Source organism: Periplaneta americana, chromosome 10 (genome assembly GCF_040183065.1).
Source record: "Periplaneta americana isolate PAMFEO1 chromosome 10, P.americana_PAMFEO1_priV1, whole genome shotgun sequence".
NCBI lineage: Eukaryota > Metazoa > Arthropoda > Insecta > Blattodea > Blattidae > Periplaneta > Periplaneta americana.
Window position 1 is genome coordinate 80,659,686 of NC_091126.1, and position 21,659 is coordinate 80,681,344.

The following is a 21,659-nucleotide window of genomic DNA, read 5'->3' on the forward strand; positions in this document are numbered from 1 at the left end:
CTGTGTTCCTGTTACAAACTACCAAATTCCAACCAGTTATCCATATCAGATGCGAACAGTTTTTTACTCGAACGAATCTGACACGCAACTGAAGTGCCCATCAGAAGCAGGCAAGCAGAAGTACTGTTGAAAATATAAAATCTTATTGTGATTATCTTGGACTTTACATAAAATTATTTTGATTTAGAAATGTGTGATTAATTCATTAAACATTTTTTATGCGGAACTCAACTATTCTCTTGAGGAAGTTTAGAAATGAATGAGAAAAATATTTCCTGTAAACTCCAATTCTAAAGGCAATTTTCAGAAAGATTTACGACAACTGTACGTTGTACACTAAGCGAACAGAGGTTCAGATATGTCTGCAAACCTTTTAACTCAAGAATGTCAAGCGTTGAGCGTCTTGTACCCTCTGACAAGGGGTCTAGATACCTTCCGCTTACAGAATTGTATGGAGGCTTACGCTTAAAAGAGATTCTGCGTTATTCTTACACATTGTTTAAAGGCTAGAAATCCCTGCGCTTGTGATGCCTATTTAAAAGGTCCAAAATACATAAAAAATAATATTAACAATGATGCATTATTGCACATAAGTATAGGCCTACCCCGTGCATGTTCGTTATTGGAATTAGTAATCGCTGAGTATGAGTCTGAATTCTGTGACAAAAGTTGATGATGATGATGATGATGATGATGATAATAATAATAATAACAATAATAATAATCACACCTGTGAAGTAACGGCTAGCTGGCCCGGGTTCGATTCCCGGTCGGGGCAAGTTACCTGGTTGAAGTTTTTTTCGGGGTTTTCCCTCAGCCCAATATGAGCAAATGATGGGTAACTATCTGTGTTGGACCCCGAACTCATTTCACCGGTATTATCACCTTCATCTCATTCAGACGCTAAATAACCTAAAATGTTGATAAAGCGTCGAAAATAACCTTAAAAATAAAATAATAATAATAATAATAATAATAATAATAATAATAATAATAATAATAATAATAATTGGTGTGCGTGTGTTTAAACTACGAAGGAATGTACTAGTGCATGAAGAAGAGGGTAAATTTTTCTCTGCAATAATGCATCATGCCACGGACATACACAGTAAGTAGATCTTCACGCATTGTTAGTCCTGGCACGAAATTGAGGTGAGTTAACATCGAGAAACCGGCCAGACGCGGCAGCACATTTTCGTTGAACTACATTGAAATATAAAACTTAAAATTAACAGTTACTTTCAACAATTGCCCTTTAAGGTAAAATTCCTTTTGATCTGGTGTAATTAATTTCTCCCAATTCGTTGCTAATTATCATTCCCTGTGATAATTGTAATTAATACACTGTAAAAAATACGCATTCTGTATAAATTTCTTATATTTTGTCTTTGGGAAATTGTAGTTAGGTCATGACATTATCTTTTACATAACATTTTCGTTATCTTCACCAGTGTCTCCAGGTGAAGAGTGCTGTATCTTCAAATACGCTATGATCACTTTCTTTCCTATGTGCAAGGGTAAGAGAGGAACCTGCCGTTTTAGCCTCTTAGTCGTATCATATTTGAGGAATACTGAGAAATATCACAGTAGTGCGCTTTGATCGCAGTAAACAACGATATTCTGGAGTAATATTCAGAAGTAGGCTTATATATTTGCAGTAATAGCAACAGAAATTATGCGGAAGCTCAGAAATCGTACTAGATACATAGGTCTACAGTAGAACTTCACTAATTCCGACTAAATGGTAGAGAATTCAGTGTGAATTAATGAAAGTTCGAATTGTAGAGAATTTACTGGAAAAGTATTATTTTGACAATTGAGAAAATATTATAAATTTGTTTAATATTACTAACTTTGTTTAATTATTATAGTTTACAAACATATGGAACACAAAACATTAACTTAAAAAAGAATGTGTTTGAAATAGACCTCTGAATTCTCATGAAAACGACCGACCGAAGCTCACTAGTCAGTTTTCGGTTGTACAGAAGGCAGCCGAGCTATGATTCGCTCGAGCGCATGGAGTCGAGTTTTTATAATCGATCAGTTGAAGCGTTTACTCGGTCGGTCGCAAGCGTTCGAAGTTGTTGCAGTACAATTACATCACTTTTTAATGCTTGATTGACAAAACAATCTACCTAGGGAAGTTACGACTTTGTTTTTATTCCACATGACACAAAAAGCAGGAAGTTTTTGGATATTTAAATAAGGAAACAATATTTAAATAACTAATTTAGTTAAATGAAATAGTGCTCTATGTTATCAACAATGTTAGTCAACATCCTTCTCGTCAAACTATTTGTAAGTAATGGAAATGTTTAATGTGGCTTAGTAAATATGTGATTGCATAAAAAGAACAGAGATTTTGTTTTTAGTTTTGTCCTTTAAATGTGCAGAAACTTGATTCCAGCAAATGTAACTTAGTTTTGTAAAGGAATTTCACAATGTTCGGATCAAATTTGTGCACATTTAAAGGACAAAACTATAATTCTTTTAATAATTTATCATCATACTGCACTGCTCTCTTAAATTTACTGAACATATTGGGAATTAAATCAATGGCTTTCCCAAAACACGCTATGAAATGTTCCACATAAACCTATTTTCATCTCGAAAATGAAGCAAAAACGAGCGAAATTGTATTGTACATTTTTGTATGAAATATATCAAAGAATAGCCCCCTGAAATTACTGAAAATAGAGAGTTTTTGCACCTTCGTCGTACGCTATGTTGAAGTCAGTAATAACGTATTTGGTGACTTATGTTAACATTCGTAAAACTTCGGAAATAATCATTATACGATATTCCCGCTCCTTCAACATTTATCATGTCCTAGCTTCTATGATAGTCAATCGCGCTGTATTTTTTTAATTGATAACTCAGTGTCTAAGGAAGTAATAGAAACAAATTCGAAATGAAAACCTTTTTTGGAACGTAAGAAAACAAATATTAACTTCAATATAATCTGTTCAGAATAGACATTTACACCTTCAAAAGTTGATAAGCAGTAATCGTTTTTTTTTCGCGTTAGGTAGGGAGTCAAAGCGACATAAATGTTAGAAAGAATGGAAATTACTTTCAAAAATGGTCGCTACCGAAAATCTTGATTAATTCCGAGTTACAGAGAGTTAAAAAAAGGAGCGTTTTCGATTGCGGAGTACTCACGAATCAACCTTTTATCTGTTGGAATCTCAACGAAAAATTATTCCCTGAACCTTCTTGTACTTCGGCTTGAATAAGTTATGCATCTTGAACTGTTCTAAGTAGATAAATATTATCCACAATGGTAAATTTGAAACGAGATACCATGTTTTAACACCGAATTAGGCCTACGGAAAACTTTATTCACGTCCACGTTATCCGGCTAGAGATAGCGAGTTCCACTATTGAAATACCGTGAGGTGAATGGCTCTGATTGGCTTTTTCATCAGTGACATCCTAGATCAATAATACCCCAGCTAGATCGGCCTTATAGGCTTTGACGTTAACAACTTTTGTCAGGTTTACTACGCTGCCATCTAGTTGTTACATAAGGAGTCACGTTATGATTCCCATTTGAATTGCATTAGCGACTGTATTGCCATCTCGTGTTCGTTTACGGCGGACGGTTGGCGATCCTGGCGATTGTTCTCTTCAAAGTGCTGCCGACTTTAACATAGCGATGGCTTATCTGTTACATACAATAGGGCCTATATGATCTAGGGTGACATCAACGTAACGTAACCTTTAGCGTACGGCGAGGGTTCAAGAACTCCCTATTACTTACGGTTCACTCTATATACATAAATGCATTTTACACGTTGAGAAAATCGATAAAGGAAATAATACTATTTTTTTCAACATAATGGCATCACGGATTGTCAATTTACTATCGTACTAGCGTACTTTTGATAGAACTCCAAATTAGGAAATTCTTAGTCGTCGGCTTATAAAAGCTATTTAACACATCGGTTAAATTTATATGCTACATGTCATATAATAAAATTGCTGTTCCTGCCCTAATTGTACCTTTTACCACAATATTAGCATCAAACGAAGTCCAGTTCGAGTAGCCATGTAGAATTGTCTTGTGTTCCGCAAGTGATCATGATTCCTGTCTCAAAAAAAAAAATTAAAGTGACAAGTTTTTGTAGACAAGTTCGTACTTCGTTTCTTATTTCTCGACTAAGCGTCATTATCACGCCGTCTGATACCGTAGCATTCCACGACAGCCGGCTAGCGACGCGCGGAAGATGCAGATATAGGGACGAGCGGTGTTGCCCGCTTCGGAACCCAACTGATGTGGGAGGGGGAAGAAACTAGCCAAACTATCTCCTGGCTTAGTCGCCTCATAAACGGTGCCTTGTTGGTACCACTTGTGAGGTCCAGACCTGTCTTCGGACAGTTGACTAACAACTGGTGTGGATTGAGAATACTCTTAACTTGGGAATAGCACAGAAGCTCTTCAAAGTTGCAGTGCTAGGTCGTAGGGATCCCCTCCAGTGGTAAAAGAGTTCTCTCACGCTATCTGACACAGACCGCGTTTGTGGCTACAATGCTAGCGCGCTGGCTTTCCACACAAACGGCCCGGGTTCGGTCCCCGGTTAGATCTGGGTAAAATTTGTGGTGGGCAAAACATACGCTGTAGTGGGGTTTTCTCGGGGTACCCCCGTTTTTATCTTTCATCTCAGCGACACACTCCACTTTCCCCTCATTTCACATTTGTAATAGTAAAAATAGGCTGGAGTGATATTTTGGGGGAGTAAGGGTTTCCGATATTGATATTGGTTGTAAGGGCTTGGGACTCCGTGCTCGGGCTCGTCAGTAGACGATGGGATCTTACGTGCAGAACCCAGGGAGGATGGCCCCCCGTCAGCGTCGTATTCACGAAAGCCACTCGGGCCATCTGTCGGACTTTGACAATCATCACATATAGGGCCTAAACGAAACGGCCCAAGTGCAACGATGTCCACCGCTGTGAAGTAAAGGTTAGCACGTCTGGCTGTGAAACGAGCGGGCACCTGTTCAAATCCTGGTTGGTACAAGTTATCAGGTTACGTTGTTTTCCCTCAACCAATTGAAGCAGAATTTCTGAGTAATTTTGGACGTTGGTAGTACAGTAGTAGTAATAGATTATTTTACGACGCTTTATCAACATCTTAGGTTATTTAGCGTCTGAATGAGATGAAGTTGATAATGCCGGTGAAATGAGTCTGGAGTCCAGCACCGAAAGTTACCAAGCATTTGCTCATATTGTGTTGAAGGAAAACCCTGGATAAAACCTCAACCAGGTAACTTACCCCGACCTGGAATCTAACCCGGGCCACCTGGTGTCGCAGCCAGTCGCGCTAGCCGTTACTCCACAGGTGTGGACTCGACGTTGGCTTCGGACTCATTTCGCCATTATTAATTCAGATATCACCATCATCCATACTATAGCCCGGGTTAAGTTCACTATGTGATGTGCTATACTTGTACAAGAACGCTACCGTTGTGGTAAGCACAATAAGCCTCAGGCTGCAGTGTGAGCCTTCGGTTCCCTCCTCCGTAAAAGAGAGAAAAAATTGCAAGGATCCATCTCTAATGCAGCTCTCGTGAAATCAATGCGAGCTGTGGTTTGTGTCGGTAGCTGCACTTGCCACCGTTCATCCCCTAGCAGACTGAATTTTGGATTGATGTTCTCTGTACCTTATAATTACACTGCTTCCCTTGAAATGGCACAAGGTATTTTAAATATTTCCAGTTCAATTTGTGACTTTCGAGCTTTCGGGTTTCAGTTTGCGGAATTGGTACTACCCGGCAAAGCAAACTTCAGACACGGGAAATATGTGCAACAACACGCTGTGACGTTATCGTATCGTAACATAAAGTCACCTGGTCGACTGCAGCGCTCTGATCTACAAGGCTAAGTCGGAAGTTCGTTTTGCCGGGTAATACACTAAGGGCCATATTCATAGTCATTCTTAGCGCGGGTTTCCGGTGGATGATCTGCGAACTAACGTTTTTCGTATTCATAAAGTAGTGTTAGCGACATGATATGATATGAATACTGTACAAGTAATCAGTCGATAGCCGGGACTAGTTTAGCACCCTCGTAGCGCGGACTAGCGAAATGTCTATGCATAGGACCCTAAAAAATTAAGTGCCGTGAGACTGACATCTGAAACAAAATATTTAAGAAATATCTGCAAACTTGAAACTGTAGACGTTTAGAACTACAATGAAAGTATTTAGAAAGATGTCTTCTATGATGGAGCTTAATCGGGAGAGGACAAATTCCAAGAAAAGCATATTAATAATTATTTTCAATATAGAAAATCCGAAAGCAGCTTAACTTCTTTGGTTCAGATACTAAGGTGTACTTGTGGAGGATACCAAATCAAGAACGACAAGATAGCTATTCATGCAACAAGTTACGAAATGTGTTTTACGAACGAGAAGTGAAAATTGTCCACCAACACGAGCGAACATGTCTCATAATACGCAGTTTTCACGCCATGATTTTTCAGAGTCGTTTTGAAATAGTTACTTTCGTAAAGAAAACCCAATTTATTTTTGTCACATAATAGTGACCACTTATTATATTGGTTGCTATTAAAATTAATTATCCATTTGACACCATTTGTATAAAACGTGTTATTGAAACTGAAACATGTAAAAGAATAACTGCGAAGATTCCCTTGAGAAGTGGATGATTGGGAAAACTCTGATATTGAAAATGCTGCAGAAGCTGTCCTGTCCACGGTAATCCCACAAAACTCCAAGAAACAACACGAAAGAACTCAGCGAAAGTTTCGAAGTTGGTGTAAATGGGAAAAAAAAGTACCAACTATTGCAGAAAAAAATGGTCTTGGCGTATTTTTCGGAGGCTTCTACTATGCAGTACCCGACGATTCGAATAACTATTTATCCAAATAAAATAAAAAGTGGATATTAATAAATGTACAATGCCATTGCATTCTTGAAAAGAAAATGCGATCGATATATTATAGGCTACCAGAAAAATGTACAGTATTTTCGAAGAGAGAAGTACAAAAATTCATACAGACAGCAGATGATGAAAGGTATTTATTAATGAAAATAGTGTTGATTGTTGGTGTATCTCGAGCCTGCAAGAGGGCGAAACTAGCCTGTTTGCGCGTGGATAATATTGAAGACATTTTTGCTTTCATTAAAATTCACTCCATTAAATCAAAAACCATTGTACCAAGATTATTTACAATAACGGCATTAGATATAACGGGGGTGAATTTTTGGAAACCCTTCGCATATACTATATGCAAACCCACATCCTTCTAACATTGGTTATCGTCGGGTTTCATTATGTATAGAAATTCTGAATGCTGCGTGTTGCTTATGGGTAGCCCGTATACAACAGTGTGGTGGCGAACCATAGCCAGTAAGCGTGATGCATGAATAAATATGAATATGAAATTTGAATGCTGCTTGCAACCTGTAGACATAAATGCGATTGGTTGTGTATCTATCGGAAGGTTCTTCTGTCTTCCAGTGTTAGTGAGTTTACAGGTCACTGCTTTCGATGGTTATGTGCTACATTCTTAGCTGATGCAGGAGTTGATATATTAACACTCAAGGTAGATGGAGGTTGTCGTTCATCTTACGCTGCTTAATGATACATAGGGATTCCATGGAAAGGAAGGATACTGCAAGCATGATTCTAGGGAAAAAGGAAATACACACAGAAATTAAAATTCTACAGGAACAATAACACGCTGGAATTAATATGATCTGCAACTTAATATTAATAAGTCCAACAAGAGGAAAAATTGTATTGTCATATCCAGATGTTTAATTTTAGAATCTGAATAATTGTATTGTAAATATCTCTAATAAATATTGTCGTTGTTCCTGCAATAACTTCTATGTGGCATTTATCGATTTTCAGACTTTTGCTCTATTAAATAACTTAAATAGTGATACAGCAAATAATAAAATCTCCTATATGTAATTATATTTCTTTGTTTCGAAAATGTAAGAATTCACACTCTCCTATGTACGGCTGCCATAGGACGAATAAATGTGTTTTTTCTCCCGACTGAAAAATTGTATATTTTGGACATAGGAGTTACTGCAGGAACGCGACGACATGAAATAGTTGAAAAGTCCGTTTCTTGAACACTTACTTTACACGCGTGTGATTGAGAACGTTACTTTTAAGCACGTGTGCATGAAATGTTATTTCGAAACTAAAATGAGAATAAAAAATTCAGTAGTTTAGTATATGGCTGTATCAAAACATTTGCGTCCTAATGTTAAGCACAATGGAGGAGAGCTGTGCTATTTTGGGGTGCAGGTCAGCAAATGATATTGGGAACTTGCAATTAAAAGATGAGATTTGGATCAGGATATGTATGTGACCACAATGAAAATAAGAAATCTGATGCATAACATTTCTGAAAATTAGCGACAGATTTAAATTATATCTAGACAGTGATCGTGTGTGTGTGTGTGTGTGTGTGTGTGTGTGTGTGTGTGTGTGTGTGTGTGCGCGCGCGTGCGTGCGTGTGAGAGAGAGAGAGAGAGAGAGAGAGAAGTGAAATTAGATAGACTACATTGCTGTGTAACTCTCAAAATGCACGAAACACCACACTAGTCCCAAAATAATTTATTTTTTTTTTTAGAAAAAGTATAGGATGACCTTAAAACGAGACTTCATGAACGCAACTTATAGAATAAGCAGTGCTTGAAGGTACAGTAGCGGGCAGAAGTTTAGAGCACCCACTTTTAAAATTGAATAATTTGTTGCTACTTCAACAGATTTTCCTGGAGTTAATTGCTACTTCTATATTTATCAAATACTACTAAAATTATGACTTAGATGCAATTTTGAACTTATTGTTAGCTTTTGTTTAGGAAATATGTTTATTTTTATGTTTTTTGAAATTTCGCAATTTTTAATATATCCTCTGCCATTTAACCCACAAAAAATTTTTCTAGATATGGACACATGGGTTTTTAGACGACTGACACATGAATTTATATAGAAAAAATACTAAAATTAGCATATTTCGCGAAATATTCAAGCCAGACACAAAAAACAATGAATTCAGGGCTGAAAAAACACACATTTATTAAAAAACTAAAGATCTAGCTCACATTTTACAAAACACAGGTCACTTTAGTACTTTGTAGCACCACCTTTGGCTTTGTAACACTCTCGCACCCTGTTAGGCATTGATTGCACAAGTCTTTCACAATAATCTGATTCTCCAAGTTGTCTCCATGCAGCTGCCAGTTCCAGCTTGAGGTTTTGTAGGCTTGGCATGTTATTACTTTGCAGAATCCTTTCCATTTCATTCCAGGCGTTTTCTATTGCATTCAAGTCCGGAGATCTAGCAGGCCAGGGCAACAGCGGTATATTCTTCTCCGAAAACCAGGACATACAATATCTGGACTTGTGACAAGGGGCATTGTCTTGTTGAAACAGCCAGATCTTTCGCCGTCCGAAAAGCTTTTTCTTTGATGGAAGCATGTAGTTTTCCAAAATGTGAATGTATTTTTGAGAATTCACTGTCCCTTCCACGAAGCACAATTATCCTGTGCCTTTTGCACTCATGCATCCCCATACCATTACAGAGCCACCCCCTTTTTGCACCTTGGGGACAAGACATGCTGGACTATATTTTTCATGGCTCTGCCGACGAACTCTTTGAGGACTGTTGGAGAAGAGTTGAAATGATGATTCGTCGGAAAACATGACCGCCCTCCATTTCTCTACTGTCCAATTCAGCCTTTCTTACACCATTGGTAACGTGCTCGACGATTTGCAACAGTCAGCAATGGTTTGGAAACCGCAACTGCTGATTTCATCCCCTGGCTTCGAAGTCGCCGCCCAATAGTGTATGTAGAGCAGCTGACTCCGACTTCTTGTTGGATGTCTTTTAGAGAAGCAGAGCGCCTCTTTTTCGCAGCACAAAGAATTGCACGGTCAGTCTGGGGAGTGGTTGTACGGGGTCGACCACTACGAGGTTTATCCTCCACTGTTTTATTTGCATTGTAATTTGCAATTGTAGTTTGAACACAATGTCTACTCACCCCCAATTTTTTCGCAATTTGCACTTGGCTTTTTTTGTCCTTATATAACGCTACTATTTGCCATTTAATTGCAACACTCACTGATGTTCTTCCCATTTCGTAAAGAGTAGTCTCGCAGTCCTCACACTTCAATGGTTTACAACTTACTATTTCTAAAGCAGGTACCGCGGCAACTTCCGTCCCATCCCAAAAGGGGTGGAGGCGGGGGGTGAATGATGGAATTTTGTTCGACAGGCCACATTCTTTCACACTAACTATTATGTCTGCATTTCCAGATTCTTGCAACATGGGAAAGAGAAGAAAAAAGAACACAGTGGGCGAAAACTGTAAATAAAAACTTTTTTCCACCCTAAAAAAAATCATTTTCAATTGATGGCTTGCACATTTTTGATCTAATAAAGTTTTGAATATTTTTTTTATTAAAATGTGTTTATTGGTGCACCTTGAAACCAATAAACGAACATTAAGACACACATTTTAATCTCTTGAAAAATCGGAATCGCATTAAAAATGTAGAAATGCAAAGAAACATAAAATTGTCATAACTCCTCAAGAAAAAAAGCTAACAAGTCCCAAGAACTCTTAAAATGCTTGTATGGCTATCCTCTACAACTACACAATCTCACAATTGCCCATAAAAAATTGTGTTGCAATTATGTTAAATAATACCTTTTTAAACAGGGGTGCTCTAAACTTTTGCCCGCTACTGTAACTCCGGAGACAGACTGATCAAGTATTTCAAAGTCTGACGACGAAAATCTGGTAAAATCTAAGCCTAGCAAATTGAAACATTTTGAATTCGAGAGGGCTCACCACAGAATGTTATTTTTTAAGTAAAAGTAGACCTATACGATTTTATTTACGAGATTTTTTTAAACGTGTGACAACTGTTAATTCTGTTATTTCAAGATTAACGAAAGTAAAATTATTGATTGTAGTGAATTATTTGACCACGTGATGTGACGAAAGCTTTTTTTTATATTTAATGTGATGTTAACCCATTTGTGCCCATAACTTTTTCTTGTTGAATATTTTCATAATTTTCGCACCGTCACATGAAACTGAAATGGAAGTTAATTATTGTGCTGCAGGCTCCTTTGATTCTTCTAGTATACACAACAATGATATAAAAGTTAATTTTGTAATTCATTCTTTTGCATTTTTGCAGAAAAATAGTTAATGCAGATTGTTGCGAAAGCGCAACACTAGGCAGATATGGGTTAACTAATGTGTACCCGCATTCTTTCTTGGAAACGCGCTGTACGAGTTTGAGTCACTCTGTAATATGGAAGCAAGTATCAGCTTCACGACACCAATTTGGATCCTCAGTGTTCAGGGATATTAAATTTAACTGTTATCATAATTCCGATATATCAATTCAGGCTGCTAAGACGGGCCGAAACAGCTGACAGTCTCCCCACTACAACGTATCGTGATGCGAGTGAGTACACGCAACGTACAAAGAAGTAAGCTGCATCACTTGAGTCACCTTTGCTCCGCAAGGAGCGCAGGCGTATGTGGATGCCATTGCCATCTACTGACGAAGAAACGAAACACTTGAACTACAGTGGCGGAGCACGTTCACACTTCCATTACTCCGTCCCGTATCATATAACAAACAAGAATGATCGACAATTTGCTACACAAAACAGACGTCGTCTTAGGTGCCCGTAACCAATGGCATCATAAAATAACCCTATAGAGACAAACCGAGGTTATAAATCATGGTAACTACTGTTGTGAGATTTCGAGATGCGTGCGAAACCTAGATGTTAATTGCGGACGTTGATGTGCATGCGGTGCTTTCAAAGGGATTTAGTTATTACTGCCAACCGATCTGTGAAAACTTTGATTTTCGGATGGTGGACCCGGCCGTATCGGATCCTTGTACTTAGGCTTGCGCCCTATTTATGTGATGGTTGTACAAGTCCGAAACGAGGCCCAGATTTGTATTCGTGAATCCGATGATGACAGACGGGCGTTTTAGCTCCATCCCTGTTTAGAGTTGCGGATTTATGGTATAATTACTGTTCCGGTAGTTTTTGTAGAACACGAAAATAGAGTATTCTGCGGTAGAAATGGTAGTAGAATTCGTAGTATTGTTTAGAAAATAAACTTTAATCCATGTATAAGAATCGAAGTATTCTTTAATTAGGAGTTACAAAATCATATATTTGTAGGACATCCATTTGTAGGCTGGTTATAAGTGTTATAATGTGAGTGGTAATTTGGACGTATGTGTGATATATAAAATATATATTTAATTAGATTTGTGTTACTTCTCTGAAATAATAAACTCATCTTTTACTATCAATAATATTAGTGTTCCTTTATAGGAATTTAATTTCCTGGAATACGATGTTCCTGGAATTCGTATAGATTCAGAAGTTACCGCAGTAATCATATATTAAGAGTTTCTGTGAAAAAAAAAATCATATTATAGCTTAAATTAGTTTATATGAATTAGTCTTCAGTTTCATTGATTTAGAAATGAGATTATGTTAAAGATTTAAATTGTTAGAAATTAACTTACGCTTTGAGTAGTCAAGAAAGTGTTTGATTATACAATTTTCGTTGTTAGAGTTGAATTTATTTTCAGTCTCAGCTAGATAATTTGATTTAGTATTCAGATATTATAATTTTGAATACTGTATTTTATAATCCAGTTCATTTATTTAGATTTGCTTTTAAATAATGACTTAAGTGTTCAGTTACCACTGTATTATGGTAATCAATACGCAATATTTGCATTTGGCTTACTTTTTGTTGATGATTTGTATACCATACAATTTCAACATTTTAGACCTAGCACGCATTCTAAGAATTTTACTTGAACACTGAAAAGCTCCTGCCTACAGAAATCCTTTACATGTGTACAGATATTTAGCTTCAATTTTTTTGAGTGGAAATATTAAATAGTCTCGTTAACGACAAATTTTCATGCTTAGGGGGAGAATCGAACCCGGGGTCTCAAGATTTATATTTACGAATGTTACGATTGCTGAACACTAGACCACGAAGCTACGGTGTAGATAGAATCTATTTAAATATCGTCATTTTTAATAGCATTGATAGATAATATCGTCATTTGTTTATGCAACAAGCAGAGCCTTGCATAATAATAATAATAATAATAATAATAATAATAATAATAATAATAATAATAATAATAATAATAATAATAATCATCGTGGCGCTACAGACCTTTAAGAGTCCATACCGACAAGCCGGCTACCGGCCTCACGTCCACATACCGAAGTAGAGGTGCACGATCATCCAACAAGAATGGAGATATCGTATGGTTAGCACAATGATCCTCCAGCCGTTATAACTGGCTTTCGTAACCCGATTTCGCAACCTATCGCAGTTTCCGAAGTGCATCACGATGCTGGTTGGGCATCGGTCCCTACACTGGCCGAAATGTCATGAGAAAATTTCTTCCCTCACCAGCGCGCATTCCGTAACGCGAGTCCTAGGCAGGATCGTGATGGGAATATAATGGTGAAGCAGTGCGCAGTCTCGCCAGATCTCGTACTACGTGATGACGTCACGCGGGAAGCATTGCGAACTCTCTCGCAGCTTGCTAGCTTAGCTCAGCTCAACTCCGTAAGGTTTTGGAAGTGGAGTAGGTTAATTGATTATGAATACCAAGAAATCAGAACCAAATATGGCATTTTATATTACTTGTTATTAATTAAATATGCTAAATTTTATTAATTCTGTATGTTTAAAACATAAAACAATTTTAAGCACAAGAGGTGGATACAGTCACCCCATTCGGAATTTAAAATAACAACACGCGTCGAAAAAAAATCTGAATCTAAATTTAAAAAATAATAAACAAGTTCACCAAAATTCAGATGTAACAATTCTTCAGTTCGTCTACAATAGACCTACATATTATAATTATTTAACAGTAAATAATTGAATTATTGAAACAGCAGTATAATTTGTGAGCTAAAAATAACTATAAAGCTACCTACTAAAATTAAATTTACATTACACATTCAGTTTATGACAAATGGGCCGGTTTCACCAACTTCCTCACTAAGGTTTTAATGATTTTTTTATTTATTTACTGGTTCATTAAATCATTTTTATATCTCACCAACCATCTTTAGCCTAAACGAACCAATAAAACTATCATTAAATTTAGTGATAGAATTTCCGAATTTTAAATTTTTAATGGTTCATTAATTGCAATATAAAATGGCGGAACGTTTCGACGCAGAATTGTTAGGCCTATATCGGGAACTGCTCGAAAATTAAGAGTCAGATGAAAATAATGTTAACCATTTAAGTAACGATCATTTTGAAAATTTGAATGACACAAAAATTCACGAAGATCGTGGTACTCAAAATTTTAGAAGAAATTGATCATAGGTTAGAACAGGCCTGCAGAACTGTAGCTCTTGAGAGCGACTGCTATACTCCCCTTTCTTACCGTCCCACCTTTTCTACCAGCGCGGTCATGACGTTCTAGTTACGCTCGGCTGCATTAACATTCATTCGCGGCGGCAGGTATACAATACACTATCAAGAATTACAAATGAACAGGTAATAAAATTTTTAGAAACATACCTTTAGAAAATAAGAGAAAAATGAATGAGGGAAATAAGTAAATTAAAAGACATGTAAAATAAATGTTAAAATGTATGTATGCATATAATGTAAAAAGATCTCCCTGTGTATAGCTTATATCGTCCTATTATTAGTAAAGCCGATTAAATCCACTTTTTGTGTAAAATAAGTTAAGTACAGTCCCCGACATGTCTTTCCGTGCTCTGTATTTTGCTAAAATGAAATAAGTCCGAAATGCTGCTTGCAGGTAACAAACCAATTACTTTATTTGAAGAATTTATTATGATTTTTCGTGCATTAATAAAGTTTTAATTCCTGTTTTTACAAAACTTGTATTACTGGTCTTAACTGGTTTTACTAGTAATATGACGATAAATAAATTGTACGTTGGTAAGTGAGTGATAGCTATATGACCGGATTTCAATGCTGTCATTGAACATTGTAACGCACTCTAGCCAAATAAATAAATAAATAAATAAATGAATGAATGAATGAATGAATGAATGAATGAATGAATGAATGAATGAATGAATGAATGAATGAATGAATGAATGAATGAATGAATGAATGAATGAATAAATAGACAGATAGATAGATAGATAAAACAGTACATACATAAGTAAATAAGTAGGCCTAAATAAGTAAGAAAATAAGTAAACAAATAATACGCGTACTGCAGTTTAAAGAGAACTGCAACATGGCAAAATCTAAACCCGTGAAGGAATACTACTTCCAAAGGAAATGGGAATATGATTAGTTTGTTGTTGAAGACGAAAGAATTGCTTGTTTACTGTGTCCCATCCAATTTATTTCCACTCGTCATTTCCATATTAAACTACATTTCAACAAAGTCCATATTAAGAATTATAGAATGCACAAACTTTCGGGTAAGTTCATTATTACGAACTGTATATTGATTATTTATTTATATACTGTAAAATTAAGGACGTCACTCGTTGTGTTCATTTTGAATTGAAATTAATAGTGACTTTCAAGGTTCATTACTTAAAAGCTATAAATTTATGGTTCCGTCGGTGATGCTAGGAGGAGAGTTTTCGAAAATCTAAAACAGGTTAGGTGCAAAGAAATCTCAAAGAAACTACCAACAGGAAATCTAGCATAATTGTAAACCTTGAAACGAGATAACGCATTATAAAAACAATGAATTTATTACAATCCTTTTTGAAAATTACATGCCGCCACTGATGGACCTTTGACGACAAGAGAAGGTAAATAACCCTACGGGGAAATCGATCATCCCCAATAGAAGTGGAGTGAGGCTGTCGCCATATGTCCCCTCCTTACGAGTTCTGCAGGCCTGGGTTAGAATGTCATAAAAACAGCTGAAACAAAGCTGAAACTAGTCAACTCAGTAACATACAAATGAGTTTTATTTTAACACATGAAAGTGGTTATTATAACTATACCTAAGAAATATTAGTAAATTAATACATAATATGAATTCAAACATAACAAAACTTAATTGGTATATTAACTTTCATTTATTAGAATTGTATTATAGCTAGCTATCAGATATGTTTGCACTGGCTTTAAAACAGAAGCAAAAGAACTGGATTCATGGAATTTATATATAATTTTCTTTCCAAAGGAAATTTCATTTCCAGCAGGATAACCACCCCGCGCACACCGCCATAAATGTTCAAAGACGGTTCACGCAAAGGCATGAAAAAGAGGAGGATTGACAAATATCGAGACAACCCACCTCAAAATCCAGATCAGTTGTAGGATCAGGTTCTGGCTACCTGGGAAGATTTCGCTGAGGACCAGAACTATTTCCGCGATCTGATGGACTCAATGTCCCGAAGATGCCAGGCAGTGATAGACGCCAGTGGCATGTGGACAAAGTATAAGATTCACATGTGTATTTTTTTATTTTTCTTTAATTTGTTTGTTTATTTTTGTTGTATTTCGGGAAGAAAATTGATCTCCCAAGAGTTTTCTTAATTCTCCTAGTGGAGCCAGAGTTGCGAAATAATTCGTTTCACTACAGAAAAAAATAGAAAATGAAGAAAGATAGCATGTATAAAAATTAGTTACGTTAATAAAAAAAAGATTCTCACCGAGAGTCGAACTCGGGTCCCACGGTTGGCAAGCCAGCATACTAATGACTGCTCCACCAAAGAGCCGAGACGTAATAAGCGTTACGAGGCATATAATAGGTGCTCGGCTTGAAATCTAGGGAGACAGCGCATATAAACGTACTCATGTAAATCGCGGCCAAAATTTCAACATTTCCACTACCAAGAGACATAACAAAACTGTTTTCTAATACTGTACACGATATGCAATATAGTAGACTGTGGTTTCGTATAAAGAGTTCTGATATAGTTATGAAAAATTCATAGATCGCATTTATTTATCCTTAATGAGCCATTATTTACTGTTCATTAAAAGTTAAGAAAATTTGGTTGGTGAGCAGCTCGCATTTTAGTGAATCGTTAAATATTTTAATGTTCAGTAGTTAATGTTTCATTTGAACTGATTTACTGAAGGTTGGTGAAACCGGCCCATAGACGTAGTTTCGCTAAATATACTGTGGTAATGCTCAAATGTCACTGTGTGATGTGCGTTATTCCAAGTACCTCATCGATTTAAAAATGTGTCACATTAATAGCATTACTGATACAAGAATAGCATTCAATATAATGTATATAAACAAAGAATTAACCCCGTGCACGTACACAACAGCTGTTTGTTTTGTTCCTCGAGGACTGCGGTGCGAATTAGCGCGCCGCTGCTGCTTCCCAAGTGACGACATGCGCAGTAGGAAACGAGTTTGAGTCAACCGTCTGCTACACCATTATATTCCCACCACGGGCAGGATGCCTTAGAGCCTATTCAATCCTTTTCTGCTAGCGTACCCCCAAAATATATTTGTACCCCCAAACTGCATTGCAATTATATTTCATATTTAATATCATCATACGGCTTTCAGGTAGTGGTTTCCCTCACATTTCTGCATACGGTCCACCACTACACTTGATTACATTCAATCACATATTCTAATATATTTCTACTATGATCTATATCTTCTCTTTTATCTTCCAATTACCTGAAGTTAAAGCCTTATTTCAGTTTATTTTCTTCCTCTATCCTTTCTGATATACAGTATTTTCAAGCTTTCATTTTCTTTATCTTCCCTCAATCCCCCCCCCCCTTTCCGAATACTATGCAATACTGTCAACCTTACTCTTGTTTACAAACATTCTCGGCTGCAGTCTACACATCCATCTCTACTATCATTGTCATCTTTCATTACTGTTATCCCTAATTTTCTGTTTATCTCGAAACCTTTTTATCTCTGACTAGTATTCACTAATTTTTCTTTTTTCTCATCTACATTACTGTATTTATTATTTGTCTCATTTATTGTTCCAGTGTTCAAATATTTGTAATACATCCTTGCTATTACTTGTTCAATTCTCGTATCACTTTGTTACTTTATTGGATAACTTTTATGGTTCACTCTCACTACTTGCACTCACTTTCTACCTCCTCCACGTCCCATGTTCTTCCTCTCTCAATTATATGACACCTTAAATATTTTATTGCAATTATATAAGAATTGACAAAAGATTAGATTGATGTCGTACTAAAAATAAATTATTTTATTATTACCGGCATTATTATTATTATTATTATTATTATTATTATTATTATTATACAGTAGTTATTGATGCAATAATAATAATAATAATAATAATAATAATAATAATACAAAATGAAAATAATTATGATGATTACGTAGATTAAGTAAAATGTTATAGAAGCTAGGAAAAACAAGAGTTAATTCTTCAAAAGAAACTATAATATAATGCAATAATTATCAACAAGTAAAATAAAACAAATATGTCAGCATTTTTACATACATAATCAGTGGGATGCGTACACCTTGAGACAACCCCGGGTACCAGTTGAATACCACTGCCTTAGAACACGGCGTCACGGCGCGAGAAGTATTCTACAAGTGCTACTAGGAAAAGCACCGTATTCTACACTGCCATTTTGTATTCTATAGTAGTCTACCGCAGCTTTACAACTCTAGCCCTTATAAAACTAGGTCTCACCTCAGCTCTACTGCCGGAGTCCTAAGCCCCTAGATTAGCACAGGAACCCCGTACTATCTGGAGGACTTCAGCCAGCATATTGTGGCGCCATGTTGGAAGATCTGGTTGCCTCGGAAGTTGCGCACGCATCTAGTGCGAGGGAAGGCGCGGGGAGACGAAACTCGAGCTTCGGAAGGCGCTGTAGCGCGGGGTGGAGCGACGCGGACAGAAGGAACAGGGGGAAAATCTAGAAACGTATCCCTCTGGAAAGTTCGCGAAGCCACGCGAACCGAAGATTTGAGAACGTGTGATTTAATGAGTAAAAGGGCGAGTGAACTTGAGTGAGTCCGTAACTGTGGCAGCGTCCAGGCTAGTGCGGCGTATCCGGAAGTCTTGGGTTCAAAGTGCAGTAAACTGTATCTGGAAGTCTTGGGTTCGAAGTGCAGTGAACTATATCTGGAAGAAAAATAATATGGTTTCAATATTTCTGTCTCTGACTTATTTATTATAATGTGAACCAAAAAAATATATTTTGTTAACACATTTCAATTATATTGTGAACGTTTTCGCCCTGTATAAGGCATCTTCAGACAGTTGTATAGATGTCTGTGCATAGTGTACAAATCAATATTGCATAATATAAGAATGCGACTAATTATATAAACTTTGAAATTTTGAAACCTGTTAAAACACTTTTAAAAACAATCTAACTCAAGGTGAACATGATTAAATGACAAAGAATTACATTTTATGAGAAATATGCATATTTAACAGCATATTGTAATTGTCTATGACAGATGAAGAGTTTGCGAAGATGCTATTATTATGTGGAGTCATTAAAATGTATTTCTGTAGTGAAAAATATGTAAAGGCTCGTGGGTGGGCACTTGTTTGGAAAAGGGAAGCACAATTAAATATGCATATTTGCACAGGATGTACAGGAACAATTTACAAAAAATCAATAAATATGTATGGGGTCAGAGATGAATGGTATAATTCTGGATTGGTGTAAACGTGGATAGAAAAATGCATTGTGGAATAACAAGGAGAAACTAGGAAAAACAGGAAGAATAGAAATGGTAATGTACAAATGTAAATGAAAAACATTTTGATCACCTATTAACAATTATTTTGTATAAATAAAATAAAATAGTGATTGAAAAAAATATCAAATATTAATATAATGGGTTAATGTTACATTATGTGGTGTTCTATAAAGAATGAACATCCTAGTATTATAATATATGATGTGATATCCCAATTATTACAGTAAATAATGCCACTATTCCTTACCATTCCGTCGTCAGAAACCTCGGCATTTTCTTGGGACGAAAATTTAAATGGGGAATGCCAAATACAGGAAATGTCCAAGAGAGTGTGCTATACCATGCATTCTCTTAACCCATTCAGAAACTTTCTCCCGCCAGAATTAAAACAGACTTTAGTGCAAACCCTCGTACTACCACTGTTTGACTATTGCGACGTAATACTTACAGTCTTGACAACTGAACTTTCGAACAAGCTGCAGCGTGTGCACAATATGTGCGTCAGATTCATCAGCAATGCTCACAAATTTGACCATATTACACCCTCGTTCAAATCTTTATCCTGGCTGCAACTCAATAACCACAGAACACTTCATTCGCTGTCTCTTCTGTTTCGAGTTCTCCACACTTCTATTTCAAATTATCTTCGTTCTCGGTTTAACTACTTATCTTCCAATCACAATCTAAACACCAGGTCAGAGCAGAGCCAAATGCTAGCAATTCCTGCCCATAGAACATCCCACTATTCATCCTCTTTTACTGTCTCAGTCCCTCGTGAATGGAATTCTCTACCTCAGAAGATTAGGGGCTGCCAGACAATAACCACTTTCAAGAAAATGCTAAACGATTTCTTACGGGCGCAGTCAAATTGAAGTTATAAATTGTGATCGAGTTTAATAATTTAATTCAATTTAGGTATTATTATTATTATTATTATTATTATTATTATTATTATTATTATTACATAATTATTTTATTGGAGTTTTGAAGATAAAAAGAATTGTCATTGTATTGTATTGTATTGTAGTACGGTATTGCTTTGTATTGTATTGTATTAATTATGTTATAGGCTATTCATAGCAATGTAGTAATTTTCTATCATACTGGTTGAGTGGAAGAGAAGGCCGAATGGCCTTAACTCTGCCAGTTAAAATAAACCATTATTATTATTATCATTATTATTATTATTATTATTATTATTTCTCATAAAATGTCATTCAATCATGTTCACCTTTAGTTAGATTGTTTTAAAAGTGTTTTAACAGGTTTCAAAATTTCAAAGTTTGTATAATTAGTCGCATTCTTATATTATGTAATATTGATTTGTACACTATGCACAGATATACAATTGTCTGAAGATGCCCTATACAGGGTGAAAACTTTCACAATATAATTGAAATGTGTTAACAAAATATTTTTTTTGATTCACATTATGGATAAGTCAGAGACAGAAATATTGAAACCATATTACTGTATTTTTCATTATCATATGACTTATTGGAAACCCCTACAAAAATGAATTTAAAATTCAAATTGTATCTGGAAGGCTTGGGTTCGAAGTACAATGAAACTTATTGAGTGAGCTAGAAGAACTAGCCAAGGCGAACGAACTGTGAACTGAGAACTGACAGTTTTGTTTTGTACATAATGCTTTGTGAACATTAGTTGAAATTAGGAGGCGCATATTGACGTGTAGTCATTTGCGTCTCTGCCTACTTTTGGCGATTATGATGAAAAATCCTGTTCTGAGGTTGGGGCACCCATTAGGTCGAATTCTGTTATCTCCTTATGATTGGACAACATACGAATATGTAAGTAGGCACGTTGAGTGAAGATGGTGATAATGACACCGAAAGAAACTCAGGGTCCGGCGCCGAAATAACCCAGCATTTGTTCTTAATTGGTTGAGAGCAATAAACCTCAACCAGAC

The 21,659-nt window shown here is 36.3% G+C and overlaps 1 protein-coding gene and 1 long non-coding RNA gene across 8 annotated transcripts in view; one reads left to right on the plus strand and one right to left on the minus strand.

Annotated features, from left to right (window-relative positions):
- Ssdp (Sequence-specific single-stranded DNA-binding protein) overlaps window positions 1-21,659 on the plus strand; it is a 701,465-nt gene that overhangs the window by 463,051 nt on the left and 216,755 nt on the right. The gene's annotated exons all lie outside the window — the stretch shown is intronic.
- LOC138707829 (uncharacterized) overlaps window positions 1-21,659 on the minus strand; it is a 488,719-nt gene that overhangs the window by 335,782 nt on the left and 131,278 nt on the right. For both annotated transcript variants that reach the window (XR_011334387.1, XR_011334386.1), the window contains exon 3: window positions 18,705-19,139. This is a non-coding gene — a long non-coding RNA (uncharacterized lncRNA). The remainder of the gene's footprint in view (window positions 1-18,704; window positions 19,140-21,659) is intronic.